Source organism: Oryctolagus cuniculus, chromosome 20 (assembly GCF_051225735.1).
Source record: "Oryctolagus cuniculus isolate XC-2025 breed Fujian yellow rabbit chromosome 20, ASM5122573v1, whole genome shotgun sequence".
Lineage (NCBI taxonomy): Eukaryota > Metazoa > Chordata > Mammalia > Lagomorpha > Leporidae > Oryctolagus > Oryctolagus cuniculus.
Genome location: NC_142886.1, coordinates 7,009,420 through 7,025,494, shown reverse-complemented (window position 1 = coordinate 7,025,494; position 16,075 = coordinate 7,009,420). Strand labels below are relative to the sequence as shown.

At 37.9% G+C, this 16,075-nt stretch overlaps 1 pseudogene; it reads right to left on the bottom strand.

The window, feature by feature from the left end:
- Nucleotides 1-13,725: 13,725 nt before the first annotated feature.
- Nucleotides 13,726-14,539, bottom strand: LOC127482623 (UBX domain-containing protein 6 pseudogene; annotated as a pseudogene).
- Between the last annotated feature and the right edge of the window lie 1,536 nt (nt 14,540-16,075).

Below are 16,075 nucleotides of genomic sequence, written 5' to 3'. Positions count from 1 at the left end.
CAGCGCCCCAACCGGGACTAGAACCCGGTGTGCCGGCGCCGCAAGGTGGAGGATTAGCCTATTGAGCCACGGCGCCGGCCCATTTTTAAATATTTCAATATTGTTCATGATTCTACATTATCCAATATACTGTGCAAAATATTCTGGATTTATTTATAATCCATCCCAGTCACTATATATATGAAATGTCCTGCTTTGCTAAATACTCTCTGCAAATGTTTCACTTACATAGCATGTAGTTTCCTAAAGCCCTCCACTTTTCTTCTTACTTACTCCACATCCCAGTCAATACAGAAACATAGCTGCATCATCATTCTTTTACTGGATTCTAGGAAAATCAAGTAGTTAACGAGGAAAGATAGCTGTAAAGCAAAGACCAAGAATACCCAAGGGAGGTCAGGAAAGCCAATTCAACAAGTGAGATTACCAATATGTATACTGCATGCTCTGTCCTTTAATATATTTTTATTTTCTTGCATGAAAAGAGATCAGGGCTATTGAGTCTTTTGATAACTAAGGAGATACACAGTGCTGAAGAAAAGTGACTCTAGGACATCAGAGCTAACACAGAATCCCAGCAAACACAAATGACAACAACTTATGCACTTCATTCATGTTTCCAGAAATAGAATGAAGTAGAAAAAATAGAAAATTACAAAATGAAAAAAACAGAAAACTCATGCCAGACTAAGAAATTTAAACTTCTTTTTTTTCTAAAAGATACAATTAAATGTATCTAAATGGACGAAAACAATTTTTTTTTTTTTAGAAATCACATTGGAGAAAGAACACTTAAAGACTACTGTGATTAGGCTGGCGCCATGGCTCACGAGGCTAATCCTCCACATGTGGCACCGGTACTCTGATCCTAGTCTCATTGGGGCACTAGATTCTGTCCCGGTTGCCCCTCTTCCAGTCCAGCTATCTGCCCTGGCCTGGGAAGCAGGGAGGATGCCCAAGTGCTTGGGCCCTGCACCCACATGGGAGACCAGGAGGAAGCACCTAGCTCCTGGCTTTGGATCGGCACAGCGTGCTGGCCGTAACAGCCATTTGAGGGGTGAATGAATGGAAGGAAGACCTTTCTCTCTGTCACTCTTTCTCACTGTCTAACTCTGCCTGTCAAAAAAAGACTACTGTGACACCACCTAGAAGAAGTGAAAAACTGTTATTTCAACTAGCACCGTGACAGTGAGAATAAAAAGATGGGGAAAATATGACCAACAGAGTTAAGATGCACCAGTTGTGACAGTTGACAGAATTTGAGTGTAAAGAAAGGTAAGTGATTAACAGAAACATTGAATAGAGAAATTTCTCAAAATTTTTGAAAAATAATTTCCTGTCTAAAAACAGTGAGAAGAATTCAAAAACTGTAAATATCCACATCTTCAGAAAACTGGAAATTATATGGATGCTTGCATAACCTGGGAAGGGTTTACTCAAAAAAGTGTCTGAATTTCAGTAAAATAAGTGAGATTTGGATATGGAAAATTTTCCAATCAAGACTGTCCCTACACCTAATATTCCAAACCAAAAAGCTCCAAAGTCCAAAACTTGCTCAGGGTCACCATAAGAGGAAAATTCTACAGCTGACCTCATGTGAGATATTATGGTCAAAAAGTTTGCACACTGAGGCCGGTGCTTTGGTGCAGTGGGTTAAGGCTTCAGCCTGCAGAGCTACCATCCCAAAAGGGCACTAATTCAAGTGAATCCTTTTCTGCTCTCTGCTAATGTGCATGGGAGAGCAGAACAGGATGGCCTAAGTCCTTGGTCCCCTACAGCTACATGGGATACCCAGAAGAAGCTCTTGTTTCCAGGCTTTGGATAGGCTCATCTATGGACATTGTGGCCATTTGGGCACAGCAGATGAAAGAACTCTCTCACTCTCTCTCTCTCTTTGACTCTATTTTTTTTAAAATAAATCTTTAAAATTTTAAATGCTGGCACACTAAAAATATAGTATAAATTATATTCACTCCAACAATAAGTAAGTTTCATGTTTTCATGTTGAGACTTGAGTCCCATCCCCAAAATTTCTTATGTAATCTATTCCAAAATCTTCCAAAAGTATTAGTCTCAAGCATTTCACATAAGGCACAGTCAATTTATATTGAAAACCAAAACATCTATACTCACATAGAAAATAGCAGGTAGACTGAACATGCAGCAATGTTAAAAAGAGTTGCAATGTTTCTATGGGGGTGCAAACTGTTGACATCTTTACTTAATGCATACTAAACTGATCTTCTGTAAAAAAAAAGAAATTATCAATTCCCAACTTGACTCTCACTGGGATTAAACATGACAATAGGTCTGATCTGATTTCATCATCATTTAAAAAAATCATCTATTATTTTCCACTTTATGTTTCTGTGTGGGAGCAAACTGTTGAAATCCTTACTTAATGTATACTAAGCTGATCTTCTGTATATTAAGATAATCAAAAATGAATCTTGATGTGAATGGAAGGGGAGAGGGAGTGGGAGAGGGGAGGGTTGTGGGTGGGAGGGACGGTATGGGGGGGAAGCCATTGTAATCCATAAGTCATACTTTGGAAATTTATATTCATTAAATAAAAGTTAAAAAAAAGAGTTGCAATTACTTAACCAGATTGGCTCATTTGTGAAAAAATTCCAGTAGGAAACCCTGTCTTTATTTGACCTAACCCACAGCTAACCTTCTAATAACAGTTTTTCCCCAGGAAACCTAATTAAAATAAGAAGCAGCAATAGCTTAACCCTGAGTCTACCTGAGATGATGATAACCATTGGAGAAAATATGCAATAGACACAGAATTTGAAAAGAAAAGCTGGAGAATGTTATGTTAGGGAATGTATATTTGAATCTACCTCAAAATTCACATTTTGAAGCCTTTACCCAAGTCTGGCTTTGTTTAGAGAAGGGAGCTCTAAAGAAGTAATTAAAAATAAATGAGTCATAAGAATGGGGCCATAATCCAATAGGATTATTAGTTTTCTATGAAGAGAGAGCAGAGCTTGTCTGTTCTGCCTTGACACATTTATGGAAGAAATGTCGTTTGAGGACATAACAAACAAAATCTGTGTGCGAGCCAGTAAAAATTCCTTACCAGAGACTGACTCCACCAGGACCATTAGAAAATGAACTTCTGTTTTCTAATCCACTTAGTCTATGATAATTTTGTTTTGGTAGCCTGAGAAGACTACACAAATGCCTACAGAGAGCTCTGAAAAGTTCTAAACCATTCCTGTTAATCCAGCCACACACAAGTGGAAGGCTATACACAGTCCCATAAAGTATTTTGAAGGCCCCGACTCTTTTTTTAAAGATTTTTAAAAAAATTTATTTTTAAGGAATACAAATTTCATAAGTACAATTTTAAGAATATAGTGATTCTTCCCACCATACCAGCCCTCCCACCCACACTCCTCCTCCTCCTCTTACCCTCTCTCCACTTGCCAAGCCAATTCTCCATTAAGATTCATTTTCAATTAACTTTGTACATGGAAGACCAACTCTATACTAAGGAAAGATTTCAACAATTTACACACACACATACACACACACAAAAAACAGTTTGAGAACTAGTTTTACAGTTAACTCTCAATACAACTCATTGAGGACAGGGGTCCTGCATGGGGAAACAGTGTTAGAGAGGTAGAGAGAGAGAAAAAGAGAAAGAGATAAAGAGAGAGAGAGGTCTTCCATGTGCATGGGAGAGCAGAATAGGATGGTCTAAGTCCTTGGTCCCCTACAGCTACATAGGATACCCAGAAGAAGCTCCTGTTTCCAGGCTTTTGATAGGCTCAGCTATGGACATTATTCAGTGGTTCACTCCTGCAGATGGCTTCAGTTGCTGGAGCTGATCTGATCTGAAGTCAGGAGCCAGGAGTTCTGGGTCTCCCATGTGGCTGCAGGGACCCAAAAACTTGGGCCATCTTCTACTACTTTCCCAGGCCATAAAAGAGAGCTGGATTCAGAGAGGAGCAGCCAGGAGTAGAACCTGTGCCCATATGGGATTCCAGTGCTTCAGACCAAGGATTTAATTGATTGTGCCACAGCAGCATCTCCAAAGGGCCCAACTCTCACTTCTGGCATCTGTGGATGCTCTGCATGCTGGAATTAAAACCTAATGCAGAGTTGTAAACTACCTGCCTGTTTCCAAAACATGCAGAAAAGCTCTAGACACATGCTAGGCAATTCACAGTTTCCAGATATTTGAGGGGATTTCATTTAGATTATTAGCTCACAACTAAACTAATCAAGTAGAAGCTTTAGTGGACACCCATTGTGAAGAATACAGAATTAGTTTATGAAAGTGTTTAACCAAACAGTAACAACAACAACAATAAAACCAGGGATAGGGGAGAATCTGACTTCCCACATTTTATCCATTTTTGTATTATTTAAAGTTAAGTTTTGAACAGAAGTATTATAAAAGAATCAGAAATGTGATAAAGATATAAATATTTTCCCAGCAAAAGAAAGAGGCAGTCAACAGAAAATATCCCTGAGGAAGTCAAGATGCTAAATTTATGAGACAAATCAGTTAATTTAAATATATACAAAGAACTAGATAAATTCATGTTTTAAGAATAATAACAAAATATTATATTAATGTTTCCTTGTATCCAGAATATCAATGAAAAGATGCAAACTAAAGCACAATTGGCATTACCTAATGTAAAGAATAGAATTAGAGGATAAAACAAAGCATAGGAAACCTGTGGAACATCATCAAGCATACAAAGATACAAATAGTTATTCCATAAAAGGAAAGGAGAGAAAGAAGTAGAAAGAATGTTTGAAAGAGTAACGACTAAACATCTCCCAAATTCAATGAAAAGCATAAATCTGAACACTCAAGAAACAAAACAGCCTCCAAGTGAGATAAAGTCAAAGAGATCCACATTTAGACAAATTATAATCAAGCTGCTAAAATATAATTAGAAAAGTATAATCTTGAAAGCTCAAAGACAATACTGATCCTTATAAAATTACGAGCTGTTTTCCGATCCCAAACCATGGAGGCCAGAAAGCAATTGATGACATATTCGTAATAGTGAAAGGAAAAGACAGTCACCCAAGAATTCTACATCCAACAAGATTATCTTATAAGAATGTAGAATTGAAAATCTGTTTTGTATTTTATTTAATTCAAATAAATTTCATGTATTTCATATATAGAGATGTAGGAACATAGTAACACTTCCCACCCTATCCTCCCCCCAGCCCATGCTCCAACCCTTCTTTCCTTCTCCTTCCTCTCCTAATCCTTCTCTCAATTTTTGCAATGAGCTATTTTCTTTTTTTTTAAGATTTATTTATTTTACTTGAAAGTCAGAATTACACACAGAGTGAGAAGGAGAGTCAGAAAGAGAGAGAGAGAGAGGTTTTCCATCTGCTGGATCACTCCCCAGTTGGCCACAATGGCTGGAGCTTTGCCATCTGAATCCAGGAACCAGGAGCTTCCTGCATGACTCCTACGCTGGTGCATGGGATGGTGTATGAGCTTGGACCTTCTTCTAATGATTTCCCAGGCCATAGCAGAGAGCTGGATCAGAAGTGGAGCAGCCAAGACTCGAACCAGGGCTCATTTGGGATGCCGGCACTGCAGGCAGCGGCCTTAACTGCTACATCATAGCACTGACCTCACTGATCTACTTGCAGTTCACTTTATATTCATAAGATTAACCCTACACTAAGTAAAGAGTTCAACAAATAGTAATAAGGAAAAAAACATAGAAAATTATTAGATGAAATCCCACAGTATTGCATAAGAACACTCAAAAGAGGAAGAGGCTCTTCCTCAACATAATGCACAGTAGTAAATGTGTCTACATTTTAAAGGATTACTTTGTTCAATTACATTTACTTAAATATGTTTTCTCTACTAGATTGTGAGTATTTTGAAAACAGATGAAGGTCTCTCCATTCATACCCTCAATATACAGTTGAGGCTAAAATCTAATGGTTAAATGGATATGAAAGAATACAGAATAACACATCAGTGAGTAAAGGCATCTGATAATTAAAACATGGTATGCTGCCTGACAAAGTATATAAGCGCTTTTCGCATAAAGTTTGGTTAAATTCTTTCTATAATGTTTTCCATTTTCTAAATATATATGTGAAATACATGATTTTTATGCCTTAAATGAAATGTTTTTAGGTAAAGAGAACAACAGCAAAATATTATCTTTGGTATATTTAATATATATCTTTGAGATACTACTGTATAACCACATATAAATCAAATAAGAAATGTCATACAAAATTGATGTTTATATATGTTATTTATTTTTTAATCATGGAAAGTTTTCAAAGATGAATTATTTGCAATTTATAGTTGCTCATCTTGGGAGCAGTAATTCAATCCTCATAGTTTTCAGTTTTAATCAATATATATTTTCTTCATGGAAGCATTTAATTATAATGGATCTTCAATAATGCATTATTTGTATGTGTTTAATGACATAAATATAGTGAACTCTGGAGAACTCTGCTATCTGACATTGAAAATACAGTGTTCTGACTTGCTGACAACTTGGTTTCTAGAAGCTACTTATGTGGCATAACAGGAAGAGCCTCCACCTGCAGTATTGGCATCCCATATGGGCACTGGTTTAAGTCCCAGCTGCTGTACTTCTGATCCAGCACTCTGCTATGGCCTGGGAAATCAGTAGAAGGTGGCCCAAGTGTTTGGGCCCCTACACTCATGTGGGGGACCTGGAAGAAGCTCCTGGCTTTAGATCAGCCAAGCTCTGGCCTTTGTGGCCATTTGGAGAGTGAACTAGTCAATGGAAGCCCTTTCTCTCTCTTTCTCCTTATATATCTCTGTAACACTACCTCTCAAATAAATAAATAAATAAATAAATAAATAAAGTCTTTTGACTTCTGCAGAGCAATAAAAAATAAGGTGAAAAAGGAAACTATATAAATGGCAGAAAATATTTACAAACCTTTCATCTGAGAATGGTCTAACCATCACAATATATAAGTAACTCAATAGCAAGATCACAAGTTATTCTTTTATAAATTGAGGAGTAGACATACTCAGAAATGATTCCAAGGGAGACAAACAAATGACCAAGTATAAGCAAAAATATTCAATTTCACTAATCATTAGAGAAATGTAAATCAAAATTATAATGAGATACCATCCTGCTCCAATTGTATTGGATATTACCAGGAAGACAAAAGATAACAAGTGCTCAAAGATTGTGGAAAAAGGAAACATTTGCACATTTCAGCTGAAATTTAAATTAGTAAATCCATTGTGGCAAAGAGAATACCAGTTCCTCAAGAAGGAAAAGTGAAACTTTAGAATGAAGTGCCACTCCTGGACAAATACCTACAGAAAATTAAATAGGTAAAGGTTCATAATACCCAAGAAATGGAAAGAAATATAATGGTTTATCGAATGGTAAATGGAAAAGGAAAGGTGCTACACACACACACAATGGAAAACGATTCAATTAAATGGAGTATTTTTTACTTTTTTAAGGAATACAAATTTCATAAGTACCACTTTAGGAATATAGTTATATATATATATATATAGTTATATATATAGTTATATATATATATATAGTTATATATATAGTTATATATGTATATAGCTGCTGGCACACTGGGTTCTAGTCCCGGTCGGGGCACCGGATTCTGTCCCGGTTGCCTCTCTTCCAGGCCAGCTCTCTGCTGTGGCCAGGGAGTGCAGTGGAGAACGGCTGAAGTGCTTGGGCCCTGCACCCCATGGGAGACCAGGATAAGTACCTGGCTCCTGCCATTGGATCTGCGCAGTGAGCCGGCCACAGCACGCCAGCCGTGGCAGCCATTGGAGGGTGAATCAACGGCAAAAGGAAGACCTTTCTCTCTGTCTCTCTCTCACTCTCTACTCTGCCTGTCAAAAACAAAATAAAAAAAAATAAAATAATGTGACAAGACATTTAAGAGATTTTTGTGAAAAATAGCCCATGCCTACATATATATAGTTTATTTTTTATAAATTTGTACATAGAACACTTTAAAATACAAATATACATATAAAATTTATTATCTAAAAAGTATAATTTAGAGTTCCATAATAATCTAGCTACTGGTCAGAACAAGAATGGGGAGTAAGCCACCAGATGTAGCTCATAGTTTCTGTTTCTCCCTCTCTACCAACCTCTAAAATTAGATAAACATACAATTCTGAGATCAAAACCACAACAAGGTTCTGCAACTTACCCACATAATTGTCAGGAAATGTGCCAATATCTAGACACACAGTGGAATACTTGAATAATCAAAAAACTGAATAATCAAACAATAATTTAGAGTTCTATAAAAATCTAGAAGTTTTATATATATATACACATTATATATAGCTAATTATATTATATATATTATATATAATATATACAGAGGGCAAATCTGGCAAATATATATTTTATATATATATAAATATACAAATATATATATATCACCTTGAGAAGAGAGAATGATTATGCTTGGCTAAGATGATTCTGAGACACTGTATAACTGAAAGTTTCCAGGACAACTTATAGAATGTTGGGTGTGATGGTGATCTCACAATAAAAATTTAAATCATCATGGCCACAGGTTCACAATACTGGCATTAGCCTAGACCAGAATATTTGTGAAAAAGAGTTAGTTCAATACACTTAGGGACAAAAAAAATTTACCTAAATTTTCAAAGTAAATGGTTAATTTCAAATTCCATGATTGTATGTAAGTATGAACTCTTTGACTCATGAGACTGATGGTACAGCCCTAGATTTTTCTCAGGTACTGTGAACATAAAATTTGTTTGGACAACTTCCAGAATTGGAGAGTTGATGGCCTAAAAATGATAAAGAAAATCATGATAGCATTAAGGTTCCTGCACTAGAATTGGCACAAATTAGATTACTGACTATTTATTCAGCTATAGTAAACAAACTCAAATACAATATGAAAAATAGAAAAATGTGACAATTTTTTATATGTGGTATAATCACTATTGGGTGTACCAATGGCAAATTTAGTAGAAGCAGCAATACAGCCAAAATGGGATGTAACATAGATTAAAACAGCCCTAAATAAACATTTAAGCTACAGAAATGTTGTGCTCTCTTAAATCAAGGAAATTGTATGCCACTGAATTCAACAATCTTAGAGCTAAGATAACAGTGTCTCAACCTGATTCATGGAAAATTCAAAGTGATTGGCCAATTTTGAGTCTGTAAAAATAAATAAACTACAAAACACATGTGTACTTGAAAGTGAAATAATATAATGTCCAGAAGTGATTTTATAGAACATTCAGATGGAGATAACTAATACAAACTGAAAATTTTTGAGTAAATTCATTTTATTTCTACATAAATGCCCTAAAGAAGTAACATACATTGGCATTGCTAAGATTAGATTTCATGTGCATACACATGCACTGTGTGGATACACAGTTTAAAGTAATAAACTGTAAGTCAAAATAAAAAATATAAATCTGATGCACATGGCAAGGGAAAAGTTTGCTTTGCCTTAAGTAACAAAAAGGAATTTAGTGTGAGCCTTACTTAAAAGACAACCATGTGGATGGGTATTTCTATAAAAGGGTCCAGAATAAACTGGAAAAACTGTAGTATGTCAGGGACATGTATTTTGGAAAATTTACAAAATCAGAAAATAATTTACAGCTCCAGTAACATCCAGAAAGATGTAGTATCCCATGCTGATGACCATGATGGTACTGGCCCCATAAGGTGCTGAAATCCTGTACTCATGACAGTATCTAGGACAACTTCCAGCATTTAAAAATTGAGTTTATAACCACAGAATCATAAACCAAACCCTGGCATCCGCTGTTTCCCTGTGTTAATATTGCCATAAATCAGGTCATTAATTACACATTCAGGTGGAAGTGGTAAATTCTAAGACAAAATAAAGTGATATGACCTCTAAATAAGACAGTTAATTTTGATTATATGGTGTACAAACTAGTAATTTGGTAGAAACAGAGTCACAGTCATATAGAAATGGCATAGATGAATACAAAACATAAAATTACATTAAAAATAAGAAAATGTCAGGAACTTAAATTAGAAAAGACCATGCTGACTAATATTTTAATTTTTATTGAGTATTGAAGCACCTTGACCCAATACATATTTATGGTTAAATTATGATTTTGAGTACTAAAAAATACCCAAATGTAAAGAGTATGCATTAACTCGAACATATGAAATGTTTGCTGTGGTAAAATTTTGTAAAATCATGTACATGGATGGAGTTAGACAGCTTAGAGAAATGTGAGCCACTTGATGACTTCAAAAAGAATCCTGACGAGAATGAGCAAATACTTTCAGGGCTATTATTGGCAAGCATTTTGATACTGAGTAGTAGGGAATAATTTTGTAGAAGCAGTAGGGAATAATGTTGTATAAGTGACAAAACAGTATACAGGAAGTATGTGAAAAAGAAATATATATATATATATATAAATGTTTATAATACAGCTATGAAAGAAAATAAAATTAACAGAACTTAAATCAAGAATATTTCAAGTTTGTTAACAGAATATATTTGAAATATAACACTGATATGAAGAAATGACTTTGTAAAAAATTTCCAAAATCAAATGTAAATGTGTAGTTCCAAAAGAGGCCATGAAATTTAACCAATTATCTGACTTGCAGAGCAGAATGATGGCATTGATGTAAAATAATTCTATGCAATGTTGTGCATGAACATTGTCGAAAATCTGGAAAAAATTATGTAAAGTTGATTATATTACAAAGATAAAGTAAAACAAGTTTGCCACAGGTAAGCTGTTCTAATGTTGACACATGTTACACTATTAATGAAAAAAACTAAGGCAATAGTAATGAATTCAAAAATAGAAAAAAATTAACTATGTAATTGATGATATAAATCAATGCTCATGATCAATTGAAGTGTAATTTTAAAAATAAATTATTCAGATATGGCATGACACATAACATTTTGATTACTGTGAGTAGAAACTTGTTAATCTGTATTTATAGAATTTAACGCAGACAGAGGGGAAGTTTTTTTTTTAACAGGCCTAAAATTATATTTACGAAAGAGTACATAATGAGAGGAAAATAAATCCAGACTGAGTCTTTTTTTTAAAAAAGATTTATTTTATTTATTTGAAAGACAAAATTACACAGAGATGTAAAGAGAGAGAGAGAGGTCTTCCACCTGCCGGTTAACTCCCTGAATGGCCATGATGGCAAGGGCTGAGAGAATCTGAAGCCAGGAGCCAGGAACTTCTCCCTGGTCTCCCACATGGGTGCAGGGCCCCAAGCACTTGAGCCATCCTCTTGCTTTTCCAAGCACACTAGCAGGGAGCTGGATCAGAAGTGGAGCAGCCAGGACTTGAATTGGCACCCATACAGGATACCACAGCTGCAGGCTGGGGCTTTCACCTGCCACACCGCAGCATGGACCCCTAGATCAATTCATGTTACTTGGCATAATAATTCTGAAACAAAGCTAAAAGTGTGTCAATCTAGCATGTGGAAATTTTCAAGATCAACTTTCAGTTACATGTACCATTGAATCTATAAAGTGTTCTAAAGCACGTGTATTCTTGGAAGGGTGAATGATACACTATTTCAATAGTTCTCAGGAAATGTGCAAGTAATTGTTCTGAGATGCCGTATGGAATTTTGTTTGAAATGATGAACTCACAATAAAAATGGCATGAAAATTTCAATAGTGAAAGTCTGATTTTAGTTCTTTAAGGAAGAAGGATGAGAAATATATATGAAAATGATAAAATGCAACATGAAATAAGACTTGGATGCACACAAGTATGCTAAGAATTTACAAAATTTCTGTGAATAGAACTGAGCCATTCTTTAGGAACGATAACAAAGTAACAAACACATATACAGGAAGTAGATGAGGATATCAATTAAGTTAACTCTTAAAGAAAAAATATTGTCATATTTTAAACCAAGAAACCAACATGTCTCATAACAAATTCAAGTTAATGGAATGGAAATATATAGAATTACACTTTGGAAAATAAAATAACCCAGGGAAATATCTTTTCTATACAATCCACAATTTGGTATATATATTCCATATATACCCATGTGTATTTGCTTCTGAAAAATTATGAACATGAAAGTTACACAGACACTTCATGAAAGGATATGACATGGTCACCTCACTATGAAAAACAAGCCAGGGTGAGCCCAGGTTCCCCATGTTAAAATTGCAATAACATAGTGTGGTAATGACATACAGTACTGCTACAGAAGTGTAAATAATCTTGTTACAGGCAAATTGAATTTGTTCCCAAAATAGGTGTGATACTATGCATTATATTTTTATTGCTGTGGTTAGAAAATAGAACTTTGGCAAACAAAGAATCCCAAGCAGATGTAATGGATTGAAAAATATTTTCAAAATTTCACTTACAAAAATATAAAATTTGCAGGAACTTAACCTAGAAATGTATATGGTACTCAGGGAAATGATGTTAAATTAAGTACACCACTGTGTATTATTCAATAATTTCAATTATTATAGTTTTTTTTTTTTTTTTGAGGCCAACACTGCTTTTGTTGCACAAGAGCTGCTCCATGGCTGACAGGAGCTCGGTCTTCAGGAGCCATGAGCGTGGGGCTCGGCCAGCAGCCTGAGGTCCTCCAGCACAGCTGGGTCCCACAAGAAGGTCAGAAGGGCGGAGGGCACCTGGGGGCAGAGCAAGCCTCACCCTGCTGTAGGGGGGAACACGGGGCCCTGCTGTCTGATCTTCTGGTGCACTCCTTCAAGGCCAGGTTCTCCTCCTCCAACAGCTTCTGCCCCCTGAGGCCAGCAGCTCCAAGGGCAGCCAGCCGCTCTTCAGGGCCTCCCGGACGAAGCTGTACAGTACCGACAGCCGCTCACGGGGGCATAGAAGGTCCCTTCGTGCAGGATGGTCAGGGCCAACTGGACAGCCCACGCCCTGCCCCCTGCCCTCCCGCGGCACCCAAGCCCCCCGGGCCCCCTGCGCCCCCTGCAGCAGGCAGCCATCCCGGAGGCACAAGCACAGAAGCCTGAAACTGTACCCCCACAGCGCCCTCTGCTGCTCCTCCTCGCACCTGGCCTTAGCCAGCAGCACGCTCAGACACTCCACCGCATCCATCCTGAACCTCTACTCTGGCTTCACCTCTTCTGCCATGAGGCTGAGGAAGTGTGGGGACCCATGAGCCGGCCATGGGCCCACATGCTAAGGCTTAGCTTGCTGACCGTTTGCGATAGTTACTGCTGTGTGGATGTTTATGGTTTCTGTTGAGCTGCGATATCGGGACCTTTCCATAAACACAGGGTTGAGTCTACAACTTGGCCTTGGGACTTCCCATACTTCTTTTCCCACTGACCAAGAGTTGAGAAAACGCCAGGTGGAGCAACAATAAACTTTCTGCTGGCGTCTGAGCCACCTGCTACGTGACCAGGAGCTTGATTGGATGAAGACACGTGATCACCTTTATGGTTGGACAAGGAGTGCATGGACTATGTGTGATCAGGCACCCGATTGGAGTATCGCTGCATGGACTGTTGCATGGACTAAGCTTGCATTACATGCTTCTGCAATGATATACTATATAAGCCGTTCGTGAAATAGTAACAGGAGCTTCCCCTTTCATTCGGAGCTCCACTTGCTCAAGGGTTTCTCTTTCTATCCTGTTTAAATAAAGTCTACTGAAGAACGATAAGCTGCGAGCAACGTCATTCTTTCGTGGGCTAGGGAGCAACAAGGAAGTCCGCGGGCAGCTCGAAGTTGGAGGCCTGCAGCATGGTCCCCACGGGATCAACAGCCAGTGGCTGCTCCTTGTGCCTGTGCAGGCTCTGGGGATGGGCCAGCCCTACCTGGCTCAGCACACAGAACTATTTGGGCTCTCCTGATCAGGACTGGAAGCAGGACCTTCTGGAACCCGATGGCCTCAAAACACTCGTGCGCCCCCTCCAAGCAGTTGATGTGCTCCGGGAACAGCTTGTTCTGCAGCTTGATCTTCGGTACTTCTCCTCCTCGGGGTGCAGGTGGAGGTTGTCCAGGTACTTGGCAGTGGTGTCCATGTCCAACTTCACCCGGTCACAGGCTTTGTTGAATGTGTGGATCTTCATGATGGACACAGCCTCTGAGAGAATGGCCTCCTTGATGCCGGCCTCCTGCTGGTCCCTGCTCAGGGCGGCCCATGAGTGGGCAGGTGAAGTACATGCCCAGCACCGCCAGGTGAGCTGAGCCCTCCTCTTTGGCCTCAGGGACCGCGTTAGTCCCTTGTGCCTCAGGGCTCCCACGGACAGTGGCCTGGGCTCGCAGCTCCTCCCTCACCTGGTTCCCCATGGAGTCCTGCGACTTTGGGCCCCAGCCCGGGGCTGCTTCTACACCAGCCACCACCATCTGTGCCTCATTGGTGGGTCCCTGGAGGGGCTGCCTCAGAGCCAGCTGGTTGGGTTTCTCTTTGGGGCCTTCTCCCCCAGACAGTTTGAGTTTACGACCAGGCCCCACGCTCTTGAATTTGATGTCTGCCTTGATGTCCTGGAAGAATTTCTTCATGTTGGGGGGGGCGGCAGTAGTGGTGGGGGAGGGGGCACAGCCCAGACAGGATGGGCTCAATTACTATATTTATAGGAAAAACATGGGCACAGAGAAGTGCATTTTGGACAAGTTCAAAAATCTAACATAGTTTAATTTCTCATTCTCTAAATATTCATGAAAGTAAATATAAATTTCCTGTCAATGAGTATGATGACACTAGGGACTAGAAGATTCTGAAGAGCTATGGACATAACAGTTACCCAGAAACCATCCAAATATACAGGGAGTTATATGACCTCAAAATGAAAAAATGCAGACGTCATGTTTTCTCTGATGTGTACTGGCTAACATAGAAAGTATTAAACATATTTATTGTATATGAGTGAAACTGTCATGTTGAGATTTGATTATTATTTATAGTGCTTGATTATCTATTCTCCCATGAAAAGTGGTTTTTCTACTTTTGACTTGTTGAACTCTTTATTTAGTGGTGCATTATACCTGTGACTATAAAGTAAACAAAAGTGTTATCCCAAAAATTCAAAAAGAAAGCAAAGAAGAGGGAAGGAGAAATTATCACTACATCCTTAGAATTGTACCTTGGAAATACCTGAAATCAGTTCTTTTTATAGTAATAAAAATAAATTATTAAAAGCATACGATCCATTCTATTGAGTGTGACAAGGTATTTTATTCTGCCCTGTGACTTGCCTGGTTTCTCTTCAAAGAACTGTGCATTCCCTTTGAACCAGACTGTATTTAGCTGTTTTCCTATAACATTAACCAGCAGCTGGATTGTCAGCCAGGACAAGAATCAGTGCTCATATGGGGTGCTGTCACCATGGGCAGAGGATTTACCTGCTCTGCCACAATGCTGGCTCCTCATGCACTTTTATTGGTATGTATAGTCTTTTATGAAGTGTGTTCACATAATTTTCCTTTCTCATTGGTTTGTCATATTGTTGAGTTATAAACATAAATAGACGATACTTTCAGTTGTCAACAGTACTAAAATTCCAACAATGTGCTTTTCGCTCTCACTATTCTCATTATTAAAGATACATTTTCAGCAATGATAACCCATAAAATCATGATAAAGGAAGACTAGAGACTGTTCCCAAACAATAAATCAATTTAATTCCAGATGCCATCTTAGCTTGATTTATCTGGTACTCTAAAAGCATAGCGTATGCTTTGTCATAAAATAAGTCTCAGCAAATTCAAAAACTTTGAAATAATATCATGCATCATCTTAGATAAGAAATGGAATAAAGCTGGAATTCAACATCTCAGGATTCTCTAGATAATACTGAAACAAATCGAGACTGAACAACATGCTTTTGAATTAACAGTGGGTTATAATAGAAATCAATGCATCATATAAAATGTATGGGATACAACAAAAGCAGTGTTAAAGGTGAAGTTTATAGCAATCAGTGCCTACATGAAAAATTTGGAAATATACCAAATAAAGGATCTATCAATGCATCTCAAGGACCTAGAAAAACAACAAATCAAACCCAAAATTAATAAGAGAAATGATTGGCCGGTGCT